Source organism: Dermacentor silvarum, chromosome 8, assembly GCF_013339745.2.
Source record: "Dermacentor silvarum isolate Dsil-2018 chromosome 8, BIME_Dsil_1.4, whole genome shotgun sequence".
In the NCBI taxonomy this organism is placed as follows: Eukaryota; Metazoa; Arthropoda; class Arachnida; order Ixodida; family Ixodidae; genus Dermacentor; species Dermacentor silvarum.
This window is the reverse complement of record NC_051161.1, coordinates 32721631-32740541: the sequence shown is the minus strand read 5'-3', so window position 1 is coordinate 32740541 and position 18911 is coordinate 32721631. Positions and strand designations below refer to the sequence as shown.

The window sequence follows — 18911 nt, the reverse complement described above, 5'->3', positions numbered from 1 at the left end:
CTCCATTAAGCTTCCGCGGCCCTTTCTCCACCACACTCATAAAGACCTAATAGAACAAGAGGGCGCCGGCGTTTTGCAGGTACCTTTGTTATGACCTTCCAGAGTCAAGAGAGAACGGAGAGCCATCTCCCCTCCTCCTCAAACCTTCATACCAAAGAAAGACAACGACACCAAATAAACAAAGCAGTCGATATCAGCAATATCTTGGCGTTCAAGCACAAAGAATCAATGAGCAGAGCGTGCACAAACACATCGCAACACCTAGTCATCGAAATACTTCACATGGGTTAATCCTAGGACCATACAGAAGTAAGTTTATTCATTTGCCACGCCACCAAAGCCATCGTAGGGAAATCCTAATATCAAGCAAAAGTCACACAGACTGCTTCCAACTTTGGTTTCAAGCGACACTCTATGTCTGCGCGACAGACCACGAGCTTCGATTTTTCAAAGCATAAAAAAAGAGCCTCTACGTTTAGTTCTGATCGATTTTGGAGGGGGCATCCACAATCCAACAGAAGCTGTGTTTACAACACACACACACACACACACACACACACACACACACACACACACACACACACACACACACACACACACACACACACACACACACACACACACACACACACACACACACACACACACACACACACACACACACACACACACACACACGGCATCGAATATTAAAACGACAACACAAAATAAATCATAACGCTAACGCTAACCACTGAGTCAAGTATAGGTGGCATAAGTGGTGCGGCGCGTGCGGAACGCTGACGGAGAGAGCTGCGATGTGCATGAATGGCTTAGGAAACGGCAGCCTTTACACAGACGCAGCAAAATTCCACAGAGATTTTCTTGAGGCCAAGATTATTTTACGTAGGGACACTTTGCAACAAGTAAGAGCCCACTATAGCTTGAATATTTATGTCCAGGAAGTTTTCGCCACTTTGAAATGTCGCTCCTTCGCCAGAGTCGTAACTTGTAAAGCTTGCTCTTTTGCAAAGCTAGTGAGCTTACGGGAAAGCCGACCATACGAACATACCAAAATGCGAACGGGAGAGCGCACGCAGTGTGCCGACGATTGTAAAAGCAACTGGTCATCTACATCCCTAGCTTACGCATCCCAACGCAGAAAAGTAGCAGTGTCCGGTATTTTCCGCGCGTCTGCTGCGAACATTCGTCTGTAAGATAAATGGAATCGAGGCTGAGCCTGATGAAGACATGCGCTAGCAGTACTCGTTTTGGCTCTGTACCAAACAGTAGTACGGTAAAACTTGAAGTTTTTGTAGTTAGACAAAAAAGAAAAAGAAAAAAAAAGTATAGAAATCCACTCATAGCACTGCCATCAGAATCACTCAGAACAGCAATAGCTGGCCGGTATGGAAGGTGCTCTGCATCTGCACTATCTGAAACTAGGCTTCTTACGCGGCCTGAGAAATTTCGCTGCAGTTGGCCTTCAAGTCACGTTCTATTCTGCACCCTCTTTCCCTAAAGCCTAATTTTTTATTTTGTTCTTTCTTCAGTTTCCTACATTCTGTATTCGTTGGAACTCACGTGATTATTAAGATAGCCGGCCCTTCAGTGGACCATTTTCCCCAGATTTCATCAGTTAATAGACAACAACCGGTGGCTGGAGCTCCTTATCTATTCTTCCCCTTTCCCCCTCCCCAAGTGTAGGGTAGCCAATCGGGCACGTCCTTGGTTAACCTCCGTACCTTTCCCTCTTCGTATCTCTCTCTCTCGTCGGAAGCTTCTCGTATGTACTTCCGACCTATGCATTCAAATGGAGTTCTACTCGCAAAAGAAAGTTTGACTTACGTTCGTATCAGCTTGACTGAAGCTTTCTGTCTGTCATATGTCTAATAATGTAAAAAAAACTAAAAAAAGCAGAAAGGCAGGAAGGCGCGCGCGCGCGTGTGTGTGTGTTGGGAGATTTACGCAATATCCGCCACACAAGAAACCCATGGCTATCAGCTTTATAGCAGGAAGAAAACCTCGTCGCTACGTCACTAGTGACTGAGCGTGGCGATGTGGGTTTGTTGGTAGTTGATCTTTGAAAGAGCGAGCTGTAACACAGAGACGTCACAGGGACATGTGCCTTCTCCACGTGCCTTTTCTTGTCCCTGCCGCTTCTCTGTGCTAAAGCTCGCCTTTTACTAGTGAGGCCATAGGTGGCTAGAATCTTTAAAGGGCGTCTTGCTTCTCCTACATACGGGGTACATTTTATCCCCTGACAAAGGAACTACACCGTAAGTGCAAAATAAAATCCGCGGAAAGCAATATCTGCAGTATAGAGAGCTTTCTACGCAACGTTAAACAACTTGTTAGCATCTGCGCTCAAGTGCACTGCTTTGTACCTTTTCGTAATTGTTTGCACTGTAACGGTCTTAGATGTGGCATATTAACTTAGCCAAGGAAACCTTCATACCAAGCGTCACCAAGCGCAATTATTATAGGCAGAATATTTGATCCGCACCATCTGCTCCGTCTACGGCTTGACCTGTCATAATATCCGGCAATATTGTCATTATAATATACAAGCGTATATTTAGGAATACTGTCGAGTGGCCTCACTTAATTTTGTAGAAGCTGTTACGACGTCTTCAAGTACTTCCGGAGCGCAACCTCTGTCCGTTCATCAAGAGAAAGACTTCATCCGTTTTCTTCACGTTAGGCCTTCCACTACAAAGGCGCCGATAACCGGCCATTTATTTCGATCTTTCCTTTTCTCCCTTATTGAACACTAACGTCGACGCGCAGTGTTCCCTCTACTCACTACATCAAAGAGCCTAATGCTCGTTTTGATTTTTTGATTATTTTTTTTCAGAGGTTCACAAAAAGGACAACAAATAAACCTATCCGGATCCAAGAAGGCTCGCGGAAAATGAACTTGGAGCTTTCAGGACAAATGAAGGCGCTGTTCGCCTTAAGTCCACCGAGAGAATTCACTTGCAACGAGGCTTAAAGGATGTTACGCCAAAGCTCTTCAATCCGATTCGACTTGCGACGTACAGTCATTAACGTATTACAAAAGCACCGGCTCGAGGACCTTGAACAATGGAACGAAACCGGATTCTCTCGAATCGCACGAAAGGATCAGCGAGTTTCGGAAACACGAAATCCGAGGTGTACAATTATCATCGATTCTAGAGAAGTATTTTTGTAATTAAAAGAAAAAAAAGTGACATTAGCTTTTTCCCTTGGTCTTGCAGCAACATAACATTTACTACAATTGGCAAAATATATCGCAGTTTTGACCGAAGTGAGAGAACGCCGCCGGCGACAGAGATAACGGTTTCAGTTTTCTAAAAGTTTTTCGTTTTCTTTTTGACCTTTGAAAGACGTAATTTTTATAGTCATTGCGATTCGCGGAAGACTAGCAACGTCTCCGGAAAGAGAAATGTTTGGCCCATTCTGTCTTTATTTTGTATTTTGATCTTTTAATCCGTTTCCGTTTCGTTGCAAATAATACTTCGCCTTCGATGTCCGCTTAAATATTGCTGTATTATAGAAGGCAGAGTTTGCTGTGATAAAGCAGGATGATAAGCACGTAATGCAAAGCAGCAGCACAGGAACATGTATGTGAACACGTAGCTTGTTCCAAATTAAATTAAAAGCGTTTATGTGCACAGGAGTGCCTGGTAACATTCGCAATGATGCAAGGTACGCAACCACGCGTTATACATCTGCTATGATTATGAAAATGGAGGAGGAGTAGGAGGAGGGTTAGAAAAGAAGACTATATACTTAAATTCGACGGCTTCATGCGTGAAAATTACGATCACATTATGAGGCACGCCATATAGTGGGGGACTCCGGATAAATTACGGCCCGCTGGGGTTCTGTACCGTGCGCCCAATGCACGGTACACGGGCGTTTTCGCCTTCCACCCCCATCGGAATGCGGCCGCACACGGCCGGGATTCGAACCCGCCACCTCGTTCCCAGAAGCACAACGCCACAGCACTGAGCAAACGCGGCGGGTAAAAGGAGGAAAGAGGAAAGCAGAAGGCAGGGAGGTTAACCAGAATAAGGCCCGGTTGGCTACACCCTACACCGGGGGAATGGGAAAGGGGAACACGCGGCGGCTAAAGGTGTCAAATAGATTACTATCAGCTGGAGGTGATAGCCTAGCGAAACTCCCGGCATACTACTCCAGATTATTAGGGTTAAGTATGGAAAATAAAGAAGAAAACGAAAGAATAAATCACAGTAAATAAATAAAATTAAATTCTGAGGTTTCTTACGTGACAAAACCGCAATATCGTGATGAGGCACGCAGTAGTGGAGGACTCCGGATTAATTTTGACCACCTGATGCTTTCCAAGGAACGCCGTACGTGCAATTCAGCGCAGTGGCACTTCGAATTCAAGAGAGGCGGCTCCTTCCTCGGAAAAAGGTGTTACCTTTCTTGGAATAGCGCTGGCCCGCGAATGTCAATATAATTCCATCTTCCAAACGACGAAACTGACAAAAAAAAAAGAAAAAAAAAGAAGAAGAAAAAGAAAAGGAACCGTTCGCTCTTCGGCAACAGCGGGTTTCAAAACGAAGCTTCGGGCCGATAATGTATTTTTTTTTCTGTGCGCAAATATTAGCGCCTACAATCGCAGCAACGTGCTCTGCCTGGTGCGCACACAGAAACCCCGTTCAGAACATGGAACACTTCCCTTCTACTCGACCTCGAAGAGCGCAATGGGACGAGAGAAAGAGCTCAAATATGCGAGGATGTTAAGTGGCGCGTGTTGGAGAAACTCGGGGCACGTGTACACGAAGGCATTAATTTGCAAAGTCAATTTCTATTCCAGTCGGGTAGAAGCGAAGGCGTCGCCCGACTTCAGTCAGAGGGCAGGGCGCCGTATCGACCAGGTTCGCCGACTTTCTCCCATTGTCTGCGGGTAAGCGCTTCGCTGGTTCTCAGCTGATGACATCCTGCCGCTTCGGAGCCGAGAAAAGAAACTCATTACGGGACTATATTTGGTCACAAGTGTCGCACCAAACGACCATTTCGGGGGAATATGATAACCTACTATATGGCACACCGATGGACGCACGTCATCCGGCTTCCATCTATTTCGCGAAAGCAAGAAGAAAAATGATTCTACCAGTAGTCTCTTAAGGCCTGGTAGACGCAGTCTCTATGAGGTGGACGACGAAAATATGCGTACGTTACTGCAAGGATCGGCCTCTGGTGCATTGGCTTTTTGTTTCTTCTACTCTGCAGGGTAGCAAACCGGACGCTCGTATACGGTTGACCTTCCTGCCTTTCCTCCTCTCATTGGTTTCTCTCTCTCTCTCCAACAGCCAAACTAGCGGCTGTCAGAGAGGGCTGGCTGCACGAGCGCGAAACATATTAGAAAATAATAAAAAAGGAAATTCAAGAGGGACGCCACAAGGAAGGCCTGAAGAACCGCCAAAAACAGCGACATGCTGTCCTGGCGACAACGGCGACGAGAGCGGTGTCTACATAAATACGTGCTGCATAAAAGATTTTTTCCGAGCGTCAAAGAAAGGCCCGCAATACACGAAAAAGTGCCGCGCGATTAGTCGCGCGGCACTTTTTGCGTGCTTTTGCGGGCTTCTTTCAGTCTTGGGGAAAAAAAAAAAAACATTTACGTAGCACTTATAGAGCAACTGAAAAATGGATCAGGAAACTTTTCATGGTTGCCTACAATTTTCTGATTGACAATTTTGCTCTGATTATAATATGTGAGATTAAATTTTACCACCCGGAGTACTTCAACGTGCACTCCAGGTGGTCAAAATTAAAGTGGAGGGCTCCGGATTATTTTTGACCGCCTGGAGTGCACGTTAAAGAACCCCAGGTGGTCAAAATTAATCCGGAGCCCTCCGCTACGGCGTGCCTCATAATCAGAACTGATTTTGGCACGTAAAACCTCAGAAAGAAGAAGAATATTTGAGAAGTTATTAATTATTAATAACTAATTATGTGGTTAGGCAAAATACTAAAACTACTCTGACTTGTTCCAAGCAACGGCAAACAACATCACCTTGGTTCTGTCCACCTACATGGCACTCACATATTTTTAAGTTTTGGTACAAGTCACGTGGGATTCCCTGTATGTAGCCCTAGTGGTATTTTGGGGCACATAATACATGTATGTATGTATGTATGTATGTATGTATGTATGTATGTATGTATGTATGTATGTATGTATGTATGTATGTATGTATGTATGTATGTATGTATGTATGTATGTAGTATGTATGTATGTATGTATGTATGTATGTATGTATGTATGTATGTATGTATGTATGTATGTATGTATGTATGTATGTATGTATGTATGTATGTATGTATGTATGTATGTATGTATGTATGTATGTATGTATGTATGTATGTATGTATGTATGTATGTATGATGCTTGTCTAAAGTTGTGTGCGTTTTCATTTTGTGAATTGCATCTGCTGCAGTAACACGATTTTTTGTAAATTACGCGTACAATAACCAATTTCCTAATGACCCCCGCAGTAGGAGCACTCGTCTGCCCTATTAATTTTTAGCTCTCGTTCTCGTTCAATAAAGTTCTTTGTCTGTCTGTCTGCCTCCGTTCCTGTTTCTGAAACGCAACCAAATATCGGACTCATGACTCTTAAAAAAGCAAGGATACAGCGTAGTTTTGCAACACACTTTTTCCAGAAGCTCTTTTGGCTGTTGCAATAGGAATCTCCTGAGCTTTACAATAGTTTGCAATACGTTCACCTTAAGTTTGTTTAATTTTTGTCGCTACGATCTTTCTTGTCCTTACCACCACCCTTGGCACCGGTCACCAATCTTAACAATGGCTTGTTCTCTGGAAAGCTCCTTCGGCCAGTGCTTGGCTCTATAGCGATCTATTTGGAGCACTATAGTTTTTTTTTTTTTTTTTGCATATCGTTGATGTGAAATTTGTACGTTGGTCGAGTGTCGCTGACGTGCAAGAAACGGCTTGACGGCAAGACACATCCAAATTTCATCACTGCGCAAACCCCGTAGACTATGTGGTGCAAGACAGCTATTAATCATTGTGGGCTTTTTTTCTTTTCGTCACTCCCTCATTTCTTTTGAGCCTCCACTCGCTGCCGGCGGTTCAAACTGTAAAAAAACGTAATTCCCAAAGTGATCGAGGCGGTAGCTTTTTTGTTTATTACGTGCTACAGTATAGAAAGTTTGGCTACTGAGGAGCCCGACTATGTAAAAATTGTAGCAAAATACAGAAAAAGAGAAAAAAAAAATGGAGGCTAGACGAGACAGAAGTATACATAAAAAGCAAGACACATTTTTACAACTTTCATAACTGCCTAAAGTAAAAGAAGATCACACTAAATACTGAGAGCTTTAAGTAAAAAGCTTCTTTCATAAGAAATAAGGCAAGGAATGCCAAAGAAGCACGACGGGACGTGATTGCCCTCACCAAAAACTATGAGATGTGCAAGAGTCTAAGAGGCTACTAACTGCTTCTTCGCCTAGTTGGTATTTGCTTAAAGCATATTTGCCGCAACGAGGATAAACACAAAAATAAATGTCTTTCAACGATAGCGAAATACCATCAATCTTCAGTAGGCAACTGGCCAATAAACCCTCGTATCTTGGCATCAAGACTGCCAGAAGCTTCGGAAGTGCTCTTCAAGGGTGTGTGTGTGTGTGGGTCGAAACTTTTGCAGAAGAGATGAGTTTTGGTTGGCTTCCCCGTCTCATGCAAGTTCACATCTCGTCGACCTCTTATTACTTGTGCGCTATGCCTGGAAACTCACCCGAGTCACCTAGAAGTGTTCACAGACGGGTCTGTCAACGTAGACGAAGACCGCTGCGCAGGTTCGTTCTATATTCCCTCACAGAGATATACGTGGTCTGGCTGTCTGGACTATATAGCCTCGTCAACAGTAGTGGAAGGCATGGGAATAGCTGCTGCTCTACGCAAACCAAAGACTTTGACTCCACAAAATGCGGTTCCTCATAAGGACTCAAAGGCTGTCTTGCAACAACTCCATCGTGAATGACCCTCCATCAGGTTCCCGCGCAAATCCCTAGCCATCCTGAAAGAGCTCGACAACAAAGGCTACACAGCAAAGTTTCAGTGGATACCCTCCCACATTGGTATTGCTGGCAATGAAAAAGCAGATGCCCTTGCATACGCAGCGCTCTATCATTCTCAAAGCCAAGGCACCAAAGAGTAATCAAGCTAGAAAACCTGTCATTCGTAATCACTCGAGTCACTTTGGGTTCCACCACATATACCTTGCGTAACCTAGAGATTTCGTCGAGAAGAAACCTCACTTCTATATCGAATAACGATAGGATCTGCTTGTACACCAGCATGGTTATTTAAGACAGGGCGTATGAATTATCCGAACTGCACGACATGCGACTAGACCGGAGGCATTGAACACTTTCTGTGATCGTTCCCGAAATACCGAGATGAAAAGGACGCTCTTTTGGAGAACCTGCAAAAAATTGACCTTCCGTATGCGTGCCTGCAACACCTTGTGTTCCCAGAAGCACCTCAGTGACATTGTAAGAGACGCTCGGGCGGAGCAATTGCCGGCCTTGATCGCCAGGCTAAACCCACCACCACGACAGGAAAAAAAACCAGAAAGAGTAGAACGCAGGTTTAGCAGCAAAGAAAATGCGATCTTACTACTGCGCGTAATTTGGAAGGAAAACACGGAGAAATGCTTCAGGAAGAAGAAATTGGTCCTTCTGGAAACGTGATTCTCGAAACGCGTACAACAGCACCTTTCCATCTACCCCTATAGGTAGAAGGAACTGCCACTACGGGAAACGAGTGACGCAGTGCTAGAGTTCAGAGCGCTTTAATGCAATTAAGGAATAACTCGGACAGCACTTCTATGCGTCTGCGGCACATGCTTTCTTGCTGAAAAGCCAGTGCGCCGTCGCCCTGTGGCCTGGCCTTCGCTTCCCATGGCGCGCTCTGTTTACACGACGGAGTCTAGCGGGGAAGCAACGAAGCCGCTTCTACGCGACGTGTGGCGGCTCCTTGCATTTCATGGCTGACACGAGGCAGACGCCTATGAAAGGAGGCAATGCATACGGTTATTGCGCGGATTAAGCGGGCGACCTTCTATTGTGAAGCGATCACTCAGTTGGCGTGAACATTCAGTGTGTCCTGCGTAAGATAACGGAAGCGCAGAAGGTTGGGGCTGAGCGCCCCCGTTCCCGAGGACCAAGGGGGTTCAAGCCCCTCCTGCCCCCTTCTTGCTTCCAAAGTCCTCTGAACGCTGCCAAAGTCGTAACCCTTGCTATGCAGTTAGCGAGAAGAATAGGATGAACTGAAGGAGCCTTTTTCTTTTCTTTCTTACTGTCACAGTTATGTCGCTCAATCGTAGAGCATCGCACGCGTGATGTCAGAGTAGTGGGCTGGGCTCCCACTTGTGGCAAGTTGTCTTTTCGTCAACTTTCATTTTAACGCGACAGCGTCAAGGGACCCTGTGTCGCAGAAAATCCGGTGTCGGCGTCGTCGTCTCCGGCCAAGAAAATCATCTCGAACGACGCATCCCGACCCACGCAGGGTCTCCGCGTGGCGCAGAGGCGTTACTGAACTAACCGAGTTTCTCAAAGTAAAATGCGTCATAAAATTCGTAAATTACGACTTAAACACAACCTACAGACATGATAGTGTCGTCGGGTTGTAATTTGAATATACGAGAAAACATAATCCTGATACGGCGCAACCTCAAAAGCAAACCCCTTTTAACACGATAGCGTTTTCCAGCTGCCGTTTGAGGTCTGTCTTGGTAGCAGCAGCGCGGCCCACTCGGTTCCTTGTAACACCATCAAAAAGAAAAAAAAAAAAAACCAGAAAGCTCGCCTTCGTGCATATATATAGCGTTCGCCGCCAGCGTTTCCAGGAAAACAATACGGTTACATAAGCTGTAGCTGCCGGGAAGCGTGAGAAGCAGTCGGGGATCTCTGAATGCTATCGTGTTCCACTCTTGAAGGCGAAGCTTAAGCATCCTCTAAAATTTTCATTTTCTTTCCATTAGTTCCACACTTCAATTTCATAGAACAACTAATGTCCCACGTGCTTCCCATCATTTTAATGTCTGTTAGTCGCTTGTAAATCCCTCAATGCCTAAATATTTCAGTTCAGTTTAAAGTGCACCACTATCGGGCGGAAATTATATAGGACTGTTCACAAGAAACTAATCAAGTCACTGTTCTGGAGAAAATCGCGAAAAGGTTTTAACAGCGCAGCTGTTTAAGCCGGCAGTTATTGCGTTAGCCATCCGCAAAAAAAAAAAAAAAAAAAAAAAACTGTGGGGCCGATACTAGCGGTAGTGCAGAAAGGGTCCAAGCGCAATGGCGCATACCCCTATGAACTAGCGAAGCTGAGCCTGGCTAAGTATAGCTAAGCATGGTTAGGACTACTTAAGCGTAGGCAGTCATCGATAGCCAATCGATATTCAATCAATATCTAATCGATAATCGACAAAATAATCAATAAATTCCGGGAAATGCTGGGGATGACTTGGTAGTGCTTAGCCTAGTCCCACTACGTGGCCAACACCTTGCGATAACCAATCGATAGCCAATAAATAGCTAATCAATAATCGATCAATATTAAATAAATTCCAGAAAATGCTGGGAATGACTTGGTAGTGCTAAGCCTAGCCCAAAAGCCACGACTAGCTAGGTGCCAGTCAGCTCTGCTGTCTCTTTAGCATTGCGCTTCCAGTGCAAGCTGCGCTAATTTTTTACAGCTTCTCTTTGTTAAAAGACAAAGGAGGAATTAGGCGAAAGCCGAGGGAAATGAATGAAATGAACACAGAAAAAATAAATATTAACGCCATCTCCATTTTATGTTTATTTAGCAAGACGACTCATAAATCATAAGCTGCACCATACTTGTGCACCAATCAAAGAACCAGATTTTGACATTAACCAAGTTAACCAAAGAAAAACCAGGGAAGTCATTGTGAGAGAGAATAATTGTGACCAGCAAGAGGCGCTATTTTCTGCAACCCTTTAGGGAGCACGACTCAGCGCCTTGAAGTCATTGACCGCAACAAAATGAGAACGATATATATATATATATATATATATATATATATATATATATATATATATATATCTATATATATATATATATATATATATATATATATATAAGCAGCGCACTTGTTTCAATCACGTCGCGCCGTCTTTAGAGGTAATGATTGTTCTTGAAGACAAAGGCTTTCACAAAACTATACTAACAGGCGGCTACCCCCGGTCAGTCAGCTGTACATGACCGCGCAGCGCGTTGCATGATCCCTCCTGTATATATATATATATATTGATATGATAGTGAAATGTTGAAATAAAACAGCGCAAATAACGCTTCACAGGTCTTGAAGGAGGAGAAATCTTGCGTTTAAAAAGTTCGATGTAAAAGTTGACTGGCGCGTGTTAGTGATCCTTTTCACGTTTCATGCCCTATTCATACTGGAAGATATGAGCATAACAAAGTGTAATAACAAGCACAAGCATTTAATATTTTCTACGAAGCTATATGTCTACGAAATTGGGCGTGAAATTAGCGTGCCAATAATAATACTTTTGCGAAAGCACGGCTTCGGGAGGAAAAAAAAACACGTAATTAATATAAGGGGGCTGCTACGCGATCATAGAATGAAAACAAATCAATCCAAATTGATGATTCTGGTGAATTGACTTAAGTTGAAATATGCAGTTTGTATTCACGAACTTTTCAACGCCAGAGTATATTTGATTGACACTCAATTAACACCACCCACACTATACTCCTATTCCAATCTAATCGTACGCTCAACGCACGGTACATACGGTTGTCGTATACAATATTTTAATTGCCACACCTAAAAGCTCATTCATTAAAGATATATTTATTGAGCTGAAGTAGACTTCAAAGTGTATCGAGTTCACCGATTAAATCACGCAATGGCATCGCAACCTTCAGTGTTCAAAACTCATTGCTCAACTGCCTGTAAATCATGCTTCACCGCTTACCTTGCTTTGCTTGAAAGAAAGCGCACTTAACGAACAAAATTTTCACAAGAGGGATACGCTTACATCATCAAGAAGATGGCTTGAATCTCCACGCCAGGAGGAATATTATAGTGACCATGACGGACTGTGCTCTAGTAATCCAAATTGAAGACTGAAGAAGTAGAAATAATAAAAAAGAAAGTTGTAGACTAATTTGTTTCAAGAGTAATATAAACGATGGGTGAAAATATATAATGTGCAATAAACCGTAGTAGGTCAGCAATTTTCAGTCTAAACGATTTCATTCGTGCAGACAAAGATATTTTAAGAGGTCGTTATTGAGTTTTATACCAGGCAGTGCGGAACCATTCGTCCTGTTTAAAAGTGATAGGGGTTGTAAATGAGGACGTCATAGCTTGATCGCATATTTCTTTTAGAGTAAGAAACGCAGTCCATAGAGACAATCGCCAGCTGTCACTTGTATCGGAAATTTTTATTATTTTATTATTAATTATGGGGATTACGTGCCAAAACCACGATTTGATTATGAGGCACGCCATAGTGGGGGACTCCGCAATAATTTGGACCACCTGGGGTTCTTTAACGTGCTCCTAAATCTAAGTACACAGGGTGTTTTCTGATTTCGCCCCCATCGAAATGCGGCCACCATGGCCGGGATTCGATCCCGTGACCTCGTGCTTATAGCAACCCAACACCCTAGCCACTAAGCAACCACGGTGGGTAGCACATTTCAAGGACTGCCGTTTAGAGCTACGGTTCCATGACAAGAAAAACCAGCTTTCTAGAAACAGCAAACCGAATTTACATCAACAGACCTCTTTTCCAGAACTGATACACTGAAACAGCCGCCTCACGCGGTCGTGAACTAGATCAAAAGGCGGAAGAGCACACGTTGCTAAACGAGCGAATGCCTGCGTAGTTCGAGCTTTCAAAACGTGGAGAAACAATCTTACTAAGACTACACGTCTATCAGTGTTGCGCACAATACGCTGAAAACGTGTGCTACCCATAAAATGTGCACGAAGGGAAGCTAAAACAGGTGTCATAAAGGTCATTCATGGCAATAAACACTCGCAAAATAACGTAATATCGTAAGAGACTGTGCGGTATTATGCTCACTTTCAAACCGTGGCATAATTTGCCAAATCTATTAAAGAAGATCGTAACAATGTCGAGAACATTCGATCAAAATAGAACGCTTCTTACAATCATAGGCATTTTTTTACAGTGATCGTAGTCAGTGTAGAAAACGACAACAGCAGGGCAGAATTCACAAGCTTCTGGACTAGCATTTACTTGGTTTAGAAGCCTTTAACTAGTTAAAACCAGACGTTGCGAGGGCACTAAGCCTATTTGACGTTCATTGCACTATTAAAGAGATAGATACATAACTTTAATCGCCGGCTCACTCTCGCACGCTTTCACTCTCACATGGAGCATAAATACGGCGCGCAGCTACGATTTTTATCGCCCGTGGACTTTATGCGGAACCTCACGGCGACGGCGACGCCGACGGCAGAAATACGCCTGGAGTTTGCAAATAATTGCTATCGCAATAAAAAAAGTTATGCATGCCCAATGTACATGTTAGAATCTATGTGAAGCAAATCTTTAATCAAGCGGTGTGTATTAACACCTATACGACTAACAGCGATGCATACAATTGTGTTTGCTTTCGTTCTGTGCAAGCGTGACGCTCTCGCAGTGATTACGTTATTACACCACGAAGGTCACAGCTTTACTATCATGCAATTTATTTATGTTTATGCACTACACCACTTACAAGCCACGCCCAAATGCAAACACAAAATCAGGCAGATGAATAGTGTGAGACGTTTATGTAACGATGTGACGAGGACACGGGCGATGCATACAGTGTTGCCATTTTAGCGATTTTGTCACTAGAGTTAGCGACTTGTCAGTTTAGCGATTTTGCTATTTAGCGATCGGTAATATTTTTTTATCGACGACGACTGAACAATGGAGACATTTTATTGTCTTCAAAGTTTGGACAATTGTTTCGAAAATGGCCTTCTGGAACGCACCTTATTATTCAAAAGCTACATGTAAGCGTCCGAAACTCGCTGTACGACACACAGTCTGCGTAACCACTGATGAAGCAACGGTTGCCTTCACATTTATAGCCTTCCAATTGCGCTTCTGCTTCACAGCACAGTGGCCATCTTAGACTCCACATTGCGCACACAAAATTGATGTTTTAATTATACTTTAAAACCTATTTGAATGAGTTTTAAACGCGGCGGGTTATGCAGTATCATTAAAAGCATTCGATTGGTGAACGTTAGCAAAGCGTAAGAGTAAATAAATTTGCCGAGACTTATTGCAATAAGTTTCATGTTCTGATTTAGAACAAAGGAGGCGAATCAGACTGCTCGATTGTATACAGAAAGGCGTAGATATCGGAGCGGCTAGGCTCGTTGACGCGAATCTGACCGCATCGCGTCCGTTTCTCACGATTTTCGTACCAATCAATACTTCACAGCGGCTTTTAGATATGGTGGTGGTGGTGTTGCAGCAGGCGGTGGTTAGCCTGACATACATAGCCGACAACTTTTTTTATATATTTAGGTTATATGGCGCTGCAATTTTGGGTTACAGTAAATAATAACACCTAACTATTTGCATTCTTGACTTGCTGATAATAAATGGTTACCAATGAAGATGGGCGGAATGCTTAGTGATTTATTTTGGAATGAGAATAAAAGACATTTAGTTTTAGTGTGATTAAAAATGGTAAGTCTATTAATTTTGCACCATCCTAACAAGTTATGAAGATTACTATAAAACCTGATTACTACCAGTGACAGACATTCACCATAATTAATAATTATTGTGTCATCGGCATATATTGTACACTGAGAAGATGTGAGGCAGTTAGGTAGATCATTAATATAAAGTAAAAAGAGTAATATTACCACAGAAGGCACAAAGCGGGGAAGCGGAACGTCCAGTCCTGAATAACCAAGCAGTGGCGTACGTGGAGTCGTTCTGATGCTTTTGGGTTATTCAAGGGCGGAAGCGTAGTATTTGACCTGTATGTAAAGGTCGCGTAATTGTCATCACCGCGTTAAACACATTAATTTCTCCCATCACGAACGTCGCGAATTAGAAAAACTGAGCGCTATAATGTAGACCAAGTACGGTTTCATGCTAGGACAATCAGAGTCCGTATTCACAAAAATGCGCTTATCCTAGATTTTTTTCGTAAGAGCTAATTCCAGCCAATCGTCATGCATGTTGGACATATTATTAACGAAGGTGACCAGCCAGTAGCCAAGAGCCCTTACGAACAAAAACCTTCGTAAATTCAGCCCCAGGTCACTCGTGTTCTTTCGAATCGTGCTATATTTGTAGTCTTACAATCTGAAGGAATAAACGCGGAATTTATTCTATGTAAATACATTAGTAAGCTAAAAGTCCTCTACACCCTGCATGGTAAATACAGTATTTATCCTTCACTTGCACATACACGAGACAAACATGAGCCGTCTAGGTAGATGACTTCCGTCACGTGGGCTTATATTACAGTGTTCCAAAAATGCCTACGTTATTCATAATTCAATCGACAGTTCGAGCGACAATTTTAGCGGCATTATAGCAAAATTTAGCGAAAATTTAGCGACATTTCTGCCTCAATTGTGCCACACGATATTTTGCGAGGGATGAATGGTGATGACACAGCGTTTGCACAGAGAAGTATGACACATATCTAATTTAAGGATTCTGTAGCTCTTGAGTCTCTGTGGCAAACAACCGTTGTACAACGGATGAGTGGCCGAAAAACGGGCACGGACCCAGTGGCCCACCCGAATGGCTAAATCAAAGAAACTCAAGTAATCAAGTAATTCATTGAATATATGTGCTACTCCGTTAAGAGGTCCGTGTGCTTTAGAGGTGCCTATGATTAGCCAGTAAATGTTCACGTTTTATGCAGGATTTTTGTTTTATTACGCAGAACAAAGGTGCGCTTTCTGGCACTACTTTCTCCGTCATTATATACGTGGGTTATATCAGCCCGCTTGCCGTTGGCTTCCATTCGCGTACATATAACCTATGCATCATCATCATCACCACCATCATCATCGGCCTATATATGTGTCCACTGCAGGACTTAAATATAGGTCCACAAATATGTCCGCCGCAACACCGGTCGACTCAAGAGCAGACAGCAGCAGAAGCCACGCGAAACCCGGGATGGTAGTCAAAGAAAGCTTCGCTTGAAAATGTCCTCAAAACCTGCCAGTCAAGTCAGCCTCGCACACCAGCTCCCGTAGAGAGTTTACAGTAATACACACGAGGGGACGGAGTTGGCAAAGCGACGATCTGTCCTTGAAGTACCTGAAAGTTGGGACACAATTTGGACAGATATTTTACTTGATCAACAAACTACTTGGCACACTACGCTGTGTGTGGTGTACACCAGTATCTGTAGAAATGAAAACAGTTCCCGGAATACTGAAGTCACGAAAATCTCGACTAGTCCATACAGCGTATATTTACGTGTCCGGTACAGGTGCAACAGCTTATCAGATGTATATTTATAAAATTTATTTACTTCAGTTATACCGAGCCGAACGTGACGTAAAAATTCTTGCGAGTCGCGTTATGTACACAAAGAGTTAACCGAGGAACAGTTAGTTTTTAGCAGCGCCTGAAACATAACCCAGAATATAGAGAGGGAAAAATAATAAAGTAAACCAGAGCCGGTCAAGTGTGGATTGCCCCCTCCCTCCCCCCCCCCCCCCCAAAAAAAAAAAAAAAAAAAAAAGCTACGTTAACAAGAAGCGAGAAGACCACGTGAGGTCATTTTTCCACCCGCGCAGGGACTGCGTTTTCTTGGTTGCCGAGGCAACCTGGCCCGAAAATAGCCACGCGCGGTGTCCTAATACGTCTCGCCACAAGTGGTCGGCTCAATGGCGATCGTTCGCTGCGGAGCTGGTGTCCGTGATAAAATATAAACTTCTGTAATCTTCTAGTGGAAGAAAGAGTGTGTGTGTTGTGTTACTAACTGCAGTCCCTAAATACACATACTGCTTGCAACCTTATGGGGAAGTGGAAACATGACAGCGCCCCGGATCATGGAGCAGAAAACGCTTGGACTTTCGTTGTCATCCTATATTGCAATTGGAAACAAAGCTTCAGTACTCACTACTAATGAAGCGATATTCGAAATTTTAAGCGGATGTTAGCTCGCACGGAAACTGCACCTGCATAATGTTTAACAACCCAGAAATATCATTACCAAAACTTTACACTATATACGTACACCACGCTACATGTAGAGTCATGTCACTTAATCCTACGATAAACTGAACGCTGGCCGCGAGATATTCGTTTTGAAGAGCGCCTTCGGAGAACAGTACGCTTACATCTGATGAAGAGCGCGTTTACTTAGACCACAGACGCGTTTCAAAAAATGAGCGCGGTCTGAGAGGTAATGCGTATGCACTATCTGTTTTTGCTAAACCTTAAAACATTGTGTAACGTCGTGCGCCCGCGAAATGTGATATTTGGAAAGTAAAGCGAAAATAAAACAAATGAAAACGTGATGTAATGAAGTAAGCTTATTTCACGCAACGAAACCTCAAAAACAACCAGCCTACTAATCAGTTTAACCATATCCAAACTTGAAAATATCCAATCTACTCTGACGCTTATCACTTATTACAAGACAAACCATTACTTATCCGCAACATAGACGGAAGCTGATTTCGATGCGATCGCACCACACTCTTGCTGCAAATCTCAGCTACGGTGTTATGTAGTCATGTTTTTCTTTACTTCTGATTTTTTCTATCATGCGAATATGAAAAAGCAGCTGGCGCCGTCTACTCCTTGTCATTGAACAAACAAACAAAAACAATATCGAGGGAAACGCTGAAAACGATCGGTGAAGTTCAAAAGCAGGAACAAAGTTCCGCACAAAATGAGTTCGAGGGATATAGCGCCAGACCTCTAGCAGGCAATATATACAAACAGACTTGGCGATGCCGGATATTTGCAGTTTAAAATTAAACGGGACTGTCACTGTGCCCAGCGTGCAACTTACGGGAAGACGCAGCCCCAGTTAATCTGCTTTCACAGACTACATTAGAAAGGACCGCCCGAATGTCTGATGTCTAATGCACAGAATCTACGAGAGAGGACTATCATGGTTTGAGTTGCGAAACGTAATTGGCCCACGGACTAGCACTGCCTGCGCATCCCGCACAACGAAGACGCCGTTAACCTTCTTGAGAGTCACTGATCTTAATGAGATACATTAATTAGTCAGCGCGTTCCGTGTTGTGATGTGTTTTACGTATGTTGTGTGTCTATGTCGTGCTCGCCCTGCGCGTATCGTACCATTTCTCTTCATTACCATGTGGAGTAGAGCGTGCATGCTAGGCATGCCGTCAGGCAAGAGCTCTCCAGGATTCATTACAAAGCCTCCCCACACGCTCTATCTCGCACAGACACTGAGAGTTTCCCATACGAGTGAAAGAAATAACGCCGAGAGACCCACTGACGTACACAGTTTCAAATGTTGGTGGACCAACGCAACTGCACTTAACTACACGTGACTAGATGAAAAGAAACTACATACAACTGCAAGAAACTACATAAATGTACAAGTAGATAAAGTTTGTAGGGCTCTGCCTCGTGGACGCCTCGTGCACTCGGCTCGCTGTCCTTTATCTAAGTCTGCCCATGAGTACCGCCGGCGTGTGCCCGTAAAAGTAGAAAACCTGCGCGCCTCCAACGGTTGTTGTTGCTGTTGTTGTGTAACCGGCTGTGCGGCAGCTCTTCATATGTGAGTAAAACGTGTTATGCCGTTCGTGTGTGTGGTCTGCCCTGCTTCCCGCTACAGACCGGCAAACAGCAAGCTGTACCCTGCTAGTTTCATAAATATTAT

General features: G+C 43.6%; 1 protein-coding gene across 2 annotated transcripts in view; it reads right to left on the bottom strand.

Annotated features, from left to right (window-relative positions):
- The window catches only part of LOC119460983 (uncharacterized), a 108685-nt gene that overhangs the window by 76025 nt on the left and 13749 nt on the right, over window positions 1–18911 (bottom strand). Inside the window, exon 1 of one of the 2 annotated variants that reach the window (XM_049673262.1) lies at window positions 12059–12116. The exons of the other annotated variant lie outside the window; for it this stretch is intronic. The gene's annotated coding sequence lies outside the window, so the exon portion shown is untranslated. Of the gene's footprint in view, window positions 1–12058; window positions 12117–18911 lie in introns of those variants that run through there. 2 annotated transcript variants of the gene reach the window in all.